A 9445-nucleotide genomic window follows, 5' to 3' on the forward strand; every position below is an offset into this window, starting at 1 on the left:
AAACTCGCCATTATTATTACAGGCAAGGCACCTACTGACTGCAAAACTCACTGGCGGCGACATCTCTTCAAGATGTAAAATTTAATTGTGAATGTTGCTTCTGAAAACATTGGAATGCTACGTCTGGTAAGTAAGTGTGATCCGCAGACGTTGCAAATTATTTGCACAAGCAACGAACATCTGACCCGGCTACCTCTGTTGACATTGCCTACGTTGGTCACGAGCTGTTGATTCAAAACACTTGTTATTTCAAGCCCTCGTTTATACATATACCCTCTGTGATGCTAGTAGGTTGACTATGATTCTCTGAGACGAGATTTATTGAAAGAATGTGGCAATAAAAAAACATGAGATAATGCATTAAAATATAAGCTTACATACAATATCGCCTATGTGTTTATATCAAAACCGCTTAGTAGTTCTCCTGATTCCATATTTTGTGACACGTGTATATCGTAATCATTTTTAGAGTATGCTACCATATAGATTTTTCCAAAAATCTCATAACCATTTCAACAAATCTTCTCTTTATTGTTTATAAAAACGATATTGTCCCATTTAAAAAGCGACGCATGCTCAGCCCACACCTTAGCGAAAGAACCGTGAAAATATTACAGATAAAATTATTGAAATGGGGGTATATGAAGAGACTGGTAGCAATTATATTTCATTTCGTTTACCAAGGGATAAGTGACCTATGTCCAAGTTAATTACTGATATTCTCTCCTCTACACGTCGTGTGAGAATACGTCGTTTTTTGCAGTTCTACGTACTCTAAATGAGATGTTTAGTCTGTGAAATACTTTCACTTGTATGTATATGATTTAAATTAATTCGTGCATAGTGTAGCGTGTAATGTATACTGTTGTGAGCATATAATATGAGCTTGACTGTCAATAGATGGTTGAAAATAAATAAATAAAATTAAACAGCTGTTAAATCAACAATTAAGATCATAAAATCAGAAGAAAAATTCAGGCAGAATGTAGATAAATAAACAATATAAATTATAAAAAATAAATAAATGTAAAAACAATTATGTATTTGCCACAGAGGCTGTTGAATACTTCAATGAGATAGATTGCAAAAAAAAAATGATGAATGGATTGACTAACGCTCATAGATAATATTCTAAACGATAATGAATATGTCGAATAACGGCAAATTATATTTAACTTAACAGGTTTAGGAGTTTAAAATTAAATAGTAAATATATTATCTTAGTGTCTACATACAATAATAAACAATAACCCTACATTTATAGCATTGCACACCTATCAACCTGTACTAACTATAGATATTCTCTCAGTTAATTTAAACTGTGTTTATCTACTCTTGATTTTTAAACAAGAAATATTGTACTGAGGTTAGAATTTGTATATTGATATTATAAGGACAATCCGCAAAAATAAAAATGTATCGGATTTCCTAAATGGAATAAAAAAAAACCTTCGTGCATTAAGAAATAAAATATAATATTAAAGTGTTTTTTTATGTTTATAGTGTTTTTTTAGAGGTTTGTTTGTTAAATAAATATAAAAATAAATAAAAAAGTAAAAACAGATTTTTTAAATAGTTAACCATACCAAAACATATAGACAATTATATGCGTTAAGTTTACTTTTTTACATGGTATCTGCAATCGCAAGTCACCTTCTTCGATAACCGTGTACGTTTCACTAAATTTATTGTTTGTATTATATAATTGACAATAATTATGGCAATGTGTGTGACGCAAACAGTTTATCGTTTCAGAACATTCTCGAATGGTGGAAACGTGACCGTGCGGATTGCTTGTGCACATTCGGGAATTGCATACATGTGTATGTATGTATAATGTAGTATGTGTATTTGCGCTGATTGTGTTTGAGAGCGCAATTGCAAATATGACCAAAGGTCCATTCGGAACAATGATCGGTGTGCGCGGGACACAGGAGCAGGTGTTGTCAATGGCGGTCCCGCAGCCGCGCTCCGTGAATCGTACCCACGGGAGCGCTGACAATGGCGGACCAGCGCCATAAATTAGCGGCTGATTTAGCGCCACTGATGCCAAACCTGACAAATAGTCTCGACACACATGCATAATCAGATGTAGCATAACTTCATATTGCGCATGCGTGCAAAATGAAGTTATGCTACATCTGATTATGTAATTTATAGGATATTTGCTTTAGTTCAACATTCAGTACTATTCAAAATAAGCTTCAAATTATTTTGGTTTTTAAAATCGAGTGAGTGTTACTGGTCAGCCAAATGTTATATGCTTCGGGAATCTGTAGTGAATTTATATTGATTGTAAATAAAAATAGCGAGTGAGTCGTAGATGTGTCTGGATATGTAGTAGCAAACTGAAATAAAATATTTATGTAAAAAGTTCAGAGCCGAAGTGTAAATAAAAAGTCCGTGATGTATTTTTCGCATAGCCAAGTAACTCTAAAAAGCAGCGAATTTAATCAGCCACTTTCTGGTTAATTTTAAACAGAATTTACATTGTAGAAGAAATCTATCATTAAGACACAGACACTATTATTTAGGTTGCTTGGTTAGGTGGCGAAGTTTATTGTAAAGCAGAATTTGGGTGACTCAAAAGAATTTACATTGATGAGTCATCTCTTTACTCATAGGCTCGCGTGCTTTTTCGTTTTTATCTGTCCGTGTGACAGTTGCTTTCCGAGCAATTACTATGACATAAAACATTGATCTTGGTTATCCTGTTGTTTATTATTATTATTATTATTCGAAAGTATCTTTACGGGATAGATTTATATGCCAATTGTTATTCAACAGTTAATAGCTATTGAAGTAAATTTTTCATCAGGGTTTTGGGGGTGTAATGTAGAATCAAGCCAAGCCAAAATGTGAGTCATGATCCTCATCGGGTCTAAAAATATTCTTTAAGACTATAGTATGTATTTTACGGGTTCACAAAGAAACCCTGCTATTCGTATTTGGGGAATTCTTAAAGAAAACTTTTAAGTACAAATATATAATAATTTTATTTATATGGTTTTTTAAATTTCTTAGACTTTTAATTTTTGATTTTCAAGGGAAGTCGTAAGAAAGTCATGACGAGCGGCTATTCAAAATACGGGATTGACAAATGGCCATTCATGGTGATGGTGGTCTGCGATGAAGACAGGGCTTCGACCAGCCAAGGGGCAAAGTTCTTGATGTGGTTAGCCCCAATATGTGGTTTTCTTTGCGCTATGTTCTCCAGTTGACGAGCAAAGTTCGACTGCTGTTGGATTTTTATCTGGAAAATAAATGAGATGAATTTTTTCAAAAACCACTAGACTTGGGATAACGAAATTTCATGCATTCGCATTTTTTTGCTCAGCTAATCACAATTTTTTATCTAAGGTGGTTCTGGGAAAAAAGCAATTGTCGTTTAAAAAGTCGCCATAATTTAAAAAAATCAAATAAATAAACGTCAAAGACCCTCGATTATTTCAAAATCTCAATGTGGTAGAAACCATTTTAAATGTTATAACATGATAATCAAGGAAATTAAATGAGATTTTTACAAGTATCAAGGAATAATGATTGTTGAAAACAGTGGAAATTTACTAAATGTCTAGAAGAGAAAAAAATCAGAACTGTATACTAAGTGCATTTAAATTTTATCAAGCATTAACAAATATGCCTTAATTATTAATTTTTCTTAGGTGAGTTACAAAGACACGAAAACAAAATTTTAAATAATAAAATAATGTGATCTTTAAAATATGAGTTGCTAAAAAGATTTGGTTTGATAGTCATAATTAAAAAAAAATTATATACAAAATATATATAGGTAAGGGCTCAAATTGGGTATCCAAAAAGTTCACCGACTGGTATATTTGTCGAACGGAAAATTCACAGACCCGGCAATTTGTCAAACGGAATGCGTGAAGTTAAAAAAATATATTTCTTATTAATTATTAAAATATCATACATTGCATTAATTTGCAATTTAATATATTACAATAAATTTACATATTTAAAATATAAGATTGTAAATAAATAATTTGTATCTATACGGGAATAATTATGTAATTTTCGTAAATTTATATAGATGCGGAAATATTAAAAAGTTAAATTTTATATGTATTTGACGGATTAAATGATAAACCCAGGAATTAAATTTGTTTTTTATTAAATAAATCATCGGCGAACAATTGTAGAATCGTAGAACTTTCTGTTCGACAACTTATGGGGTTGGTGAATTTTCCATTCGATGAATTGCAGTTGGTGAACTTTCCGGATACCCAGCTCCTGATGATCCTGCTGATAGCTCTGATCGTGACACTAATAACTTTTAAGGATTTATTGATTAAAATGTGCATATGCATGTATTTTTTTATGAACAATTTTTTTTTGTTACAGCATTTAATTTTTTTTCTGGTTGTATTATTGTGTGGTATGATTTGTTTTTTTCATCCCTATCCAAAATAAACAAGAAAGGGCAAAGCAGAATAAATTAAATTAAAAGAAAGCGCTTCTCGCTTATCGACTAATTCGCATAACGATCTAGTCGTAAGAACGAAACTCGGTCGTTAAGCCAGATCTATTGACGTAACAACGACGAAGTTAATAAGAAGCCTCAAAACACGTGATTTGCTAACAACGTCGTTGATTATTTTATCGCTGGATTTCACACCCACTGTATATTTTAAAGACTAAAGAAATATACGAAACAGACGAAGCAGGCGTAGCTCCAGTTTTTCTTTGCTCAAGTGTCTATTTGTATTTGGTAAGTTCATTGCCAGCAGAGGAACTCATTAAATATTTGCGACATTCCCTTTGTTGTCCCGAATCAACAATAAAATGCGATTTAGCCGACACCATCCAGGGCGGCGAAATGTTATTTTGCTAATTCCTTTTCGAATCGAAAGTTTTTCTACGAGAAGGATAATGTAGGATGCTGTTGCAGCGGCCGGCCACTTCCGGGGCCAGATTACGGCCCAGCCGGCCGGAAGCCGACGGTGTTAGCGGCCGTACGGCCAAATGGAGTTCGGATTTTGTCAGAGGAAACAGACCATCCGGTCGTGTCTGCCGACACATTACGGCCCGCGATATGCCTACGTGTATTTTAACGACCAACCGATGTGCAAATTGAATTGCCTGGAAGCAATCGCGAGGGACGCGGAAAAAATCAAGGATTCGCCTAGCGAAAGGTCAATCAATGGTGTAATTGGCGATAAACCAGTCTCGCAACGTATTTGAGATGCTGCTTCTAAAATAGTTATTTAGCAGGTTAAAATATTTAATTTTAATTGAAAGTTAGTAAAAGTCTCTTTTTGCCAGTCAGTGAGTCACACGGGGTAGTCGATCTTGGTTCTTTAAGCAGAGCAAAAAAGACAACGCATTTATTTTTTCTTGGCAAGCATTGCAGTGGGCGATTATTAGCAAAGTTATCGTCCTTGGCCAGTCGTTCCCAACGGTGTCTTCTACTGAAACGGTTGTCATAGGAATTTCTTCCTTAAAGTCAGGTAGGAGAGTGTGCCACTTCATTCTTCTGAAGATGACGACATTAAAATATACTCCGTCGACAACAGTATTTTATGTTTATTAAATTAAAAATATAATTATTTTTGCATAATTAGGTATATTACGGATTTAATGTTTTTTGATCTGAATTTTATATTTCAACATTTATTTTTGGAAGCCTTTAGTATATTATACGATTACAGTAATTTGTATAATATGATTACATTAAAGCGGAATACGCAGGCGATATAATAAATCACTCTACTTCTTTTCTGTCACTCCCCGAGCCGGTCGGTCGGTCGGTGTCACGGAAGCAAAGTTTATCTAATGTCTAAATGCCTGGTAAAATTTAAAGGACGATTAAGGTTCAGCTTAAATGGGCCGAAAGAGGGGGGCGCCCGGGCATTACGTGGGATTACCTCAATTGTGCAATAAGTTCACGAATGCGACTGGAATAGCGATTACGCCCTCTTTGCCGGTGCTCCAGCTCGAACACGGAGGCTGTAAAGCACGCCGAAAAGCGATCACCCTGTAGGGGATATCCCAGCCAAGATCGGCTCGGATTAGGGCAGTCTGAAAAAGTGCGCGCCGCAAACGATTTCGTGGTTAGACGTAAGAATATCGACACACCTCCATGGAGGAGACTGAGGGTGTCAATGTAAAAAATAGCACACATACGATTACTTTACTATCTTATTACGTGGTTTTTTGTACAGCATATTTGCAAAAGTTGAATATTTATTTTAAAAATCTAATGACATAATGATAGCTAATAAAAATACATTTTTAATATTTATGATTATAATTAAATTAAACACACAAATTTTATGTACTTTTGTATTTTTTCTATTCTAAAATTTTTGTGATGTACCCTGTTTGATAGTTGCTAAAATAACATTACATAACAATATTTTCCGTCGTACGATGAACGAGGACGGTTTACAACATTATTAGGTATCCATGCAATGCCAAGATTATTTTTTTCGTTCGCGTCTAACTGAAGTTTATAGATAGTAGCGCCGGCGCATAAAGCTGGGGCATGCGTTATTAATCAATGCCTGAATAATGATGATAATACTTATAACATGTAGAAGACGTATATATGTACATTGATACATAAAATCACTTTATCTCAGAAGTTGTACTCAAATGTAAGACGTTTAAATATATTTATCAAGCTATTTGTCCTGTTATTTCTATTACATTTTTCACCGCAGATCTATGCATACAATGGCGAGCAACACCCTGGTGCAGATGGCTTAGTGTTTACACCAAATGTTAAGCAAATATTTAAATTTTCTTTAATATAAAAAATATTTCAGATGTAAATTAACGTGTTTATTTTTTTTAGGAGTATGCCAGAATCATACAAATATCTAATTAGGGCCCCTACAGATGAAACTTGGCAGAAAAAAAGAGCTTAGAATGATATCTACTATTCATAACAGCCAGAAAAAATCCAGAAAAATAGCCAGACCTTACAATATATAAGCCTGAATGTATAATGAACTATAATAAATAAATATATAAAAGGTGCCGATCAGCACGATGTTCAAATATTAAAAAAAAACAATGAAATAACTAAAAAATTTTATTTTTTTCATTTATTTCAATGCGCATTGTTTTATTCGTTCAGTGTCTATCAAAATTTGATTCGTAACAGCAAATTTAAATGCAAATATTTTATTTTGAGTAAAGCTAAAAGATGGAAGTAGAATTTAGTGAAATCTATCGATTTTAAAGACATTTCACTAGTTTCTACCACATCTTGCCGTGCCCGTGCTGTCGATTGTTTTTAATGAAAAACAATCAGCCAATAAAAATAAAATTGGGGAGCAATATGTGAGAAAAAATGTGATTGTTCTGCAAGTGAAATAAGGAAAAATGTGCAGAAGTTGTGAGTTTCCTCTTCATATTGACGAATGTTGTTGTACGTATAAAAATATATTGAAATTGATAAAAAAGTGTAAATAATAGAAATCAATATAAATAGTGATATAGTGTATTTGTGAAAATAAATGTGTCCGTGACAGTTGTATGCAGGAAATGGACGCCGAAAAATTTGGTGAGTGCAAATTATATTATTATTATAAATAGATATTTTTTATAAATCGTTTTTACAAAAAAATATACAATATAAGCATTTATACATACATATTATCAAATTACAAATAGTCGGTTTGTAACCGTTGCAACCAATTTCAATTTACAAAAAATATTAGGAATAAAAAAATCATTTTTATTCGTTCATGATTTTATTCCTCAGAGATTCCTTTGAGCGCCATATTATTTTTTTCTGATTATTTAACTTAATGACGGCAATAAACTAATACGGCGATAATTTATCCAAATTGTAGCTTTTCCCTTAGTTTCTTAATTTGTGAATCATTGCGGTTTTCCAAATAGTGAGGAAATAACAAAATAACAAACACCCGTAAAAATGTTCGTAAATTAATGGATGATATTTTTTGGTAGTTCTTTGATTACTGTATTATTTAATAAACGTTTATAATTTTAAATTTTGCAAAAACAAACAGAATTTCAGGTTGATAAACTTGTTAATTGATGTACGAGGGCAGCCTTAAAAGTTTCCAGCATAACACAAAAACAAGTATTTTTTTGTGTCAAATTAAGTTTTATAGTCAACATAGTCTTGTAATAAGCTTTAAATTCAAGCTTTAAATTCAGTTGCCTAAAATTTCTTTGTGGCAAATAATCTGCCATAAACAGCGTCCTTCTCGGCTTTAATTTGGGTAGACATATTGTCGTTCAAATTCAATAATTGAATTACGGCTCGATATTTGCTTTTTTCCATTTTTATAGAAACACTAACATCGACTGACACAAACGACTGTTAAACAAAACTGAACAAAAGTATCTTTTAATAAATGCACAATTATTTTACCAGAATATTTTTGACGAGTAACGCCATCTTCATGTTGAGGCTTGAAACTTTTCAGACTACCCTTGTACTATCAATTGCTGATGTTTCGATTTATTTTGATTAGATTGATTTTATATTTACCTAGCTAAATAGTTTTAGCCATTAAATCTATTTCTATTCAGGGAGTATAACATAAAATGTTAGATTTTGGATGAAATAAATAATTATGGGTCATACATTTTATAAAAAAGGCGACGACTCATTGCATTGCAACGCAATGGCAAATCTAAAGCAAATTACATTTTTTTTATTTTATATTATGTAAAAAAATATATTATCATCTTTCATTATCATGTAAAGACAAACTTGGTAGTATATCAGTATTTTCTTTATAAAGGAAAACGCATGACGCAGGACTGAGTTTACGGCTACTAAACAATGTTCTTTCAAGACTCGTACACGAGTCCTTGGGCGTTAAGCTGTTAATATACATAATGAAATGGATACTTAATCTTTAAAATAGTCAATTATATACAAGGCAGTGCTCGTAAAAGACGCCTATTTAAATTAGAAAATATAAAAAATCAAAGAAAACTTATGTTACACACAAATGTTTGTTAGCTTAGCAGAAGGTTTTTAGAGTTATCAGAAGAAATAAAAAGATTCCTTTTTGAAAGAGGTGATAGTAACCCCACAAATAGCAAATTATATTTACCATTCTTAGCTGACTTAAGCTCAGAACCCAGTAATTGTAATCTTGATTTATAAGATAGTTTTTGATAAATATTTTTAATAATTTGATAAGCTTAATAAAATATTTTTAACAACTTATAAGCTTTTTTAAAGCAAATTTAAAAATGAAGTATTTAAAATTTTTTCGTAAATTAAAAACTATTTGCATATATGTATATCATGATATGATTTAATGAATCCGAATATAATGATCCTCTTAATTAAAAATGCTGAAAAAAAAAATTAAGGCAATATTCGATAATTTTGAAAATATTAGACTATTTTTTTAATTCCCTTTTGAAAAATAGCAACATATAATAAATCGCAAGGTAAATTTTTACAATATTTAAGGCAAATCAA

The sequence above is a fragment of the Plectrocnemia conspersa genome, unplaced genomic scaffold (assembly GCF_051122295.1).
Source record: "Plectrocnemia conspersa isolate PC_06_02 unplaced genomic scaffold, ASM5112229v1 ptg000014l, whole genome shotgun sequence".
In the NCBI taxonomy this organism is placed as follows: domain Eukaryota; kingdom Metazoa; phylum Arthropoda; class Insecta; order Trichoptera; family Polycentropodidae; genus Plectrocnemia; species Plectrocnemia conspersa.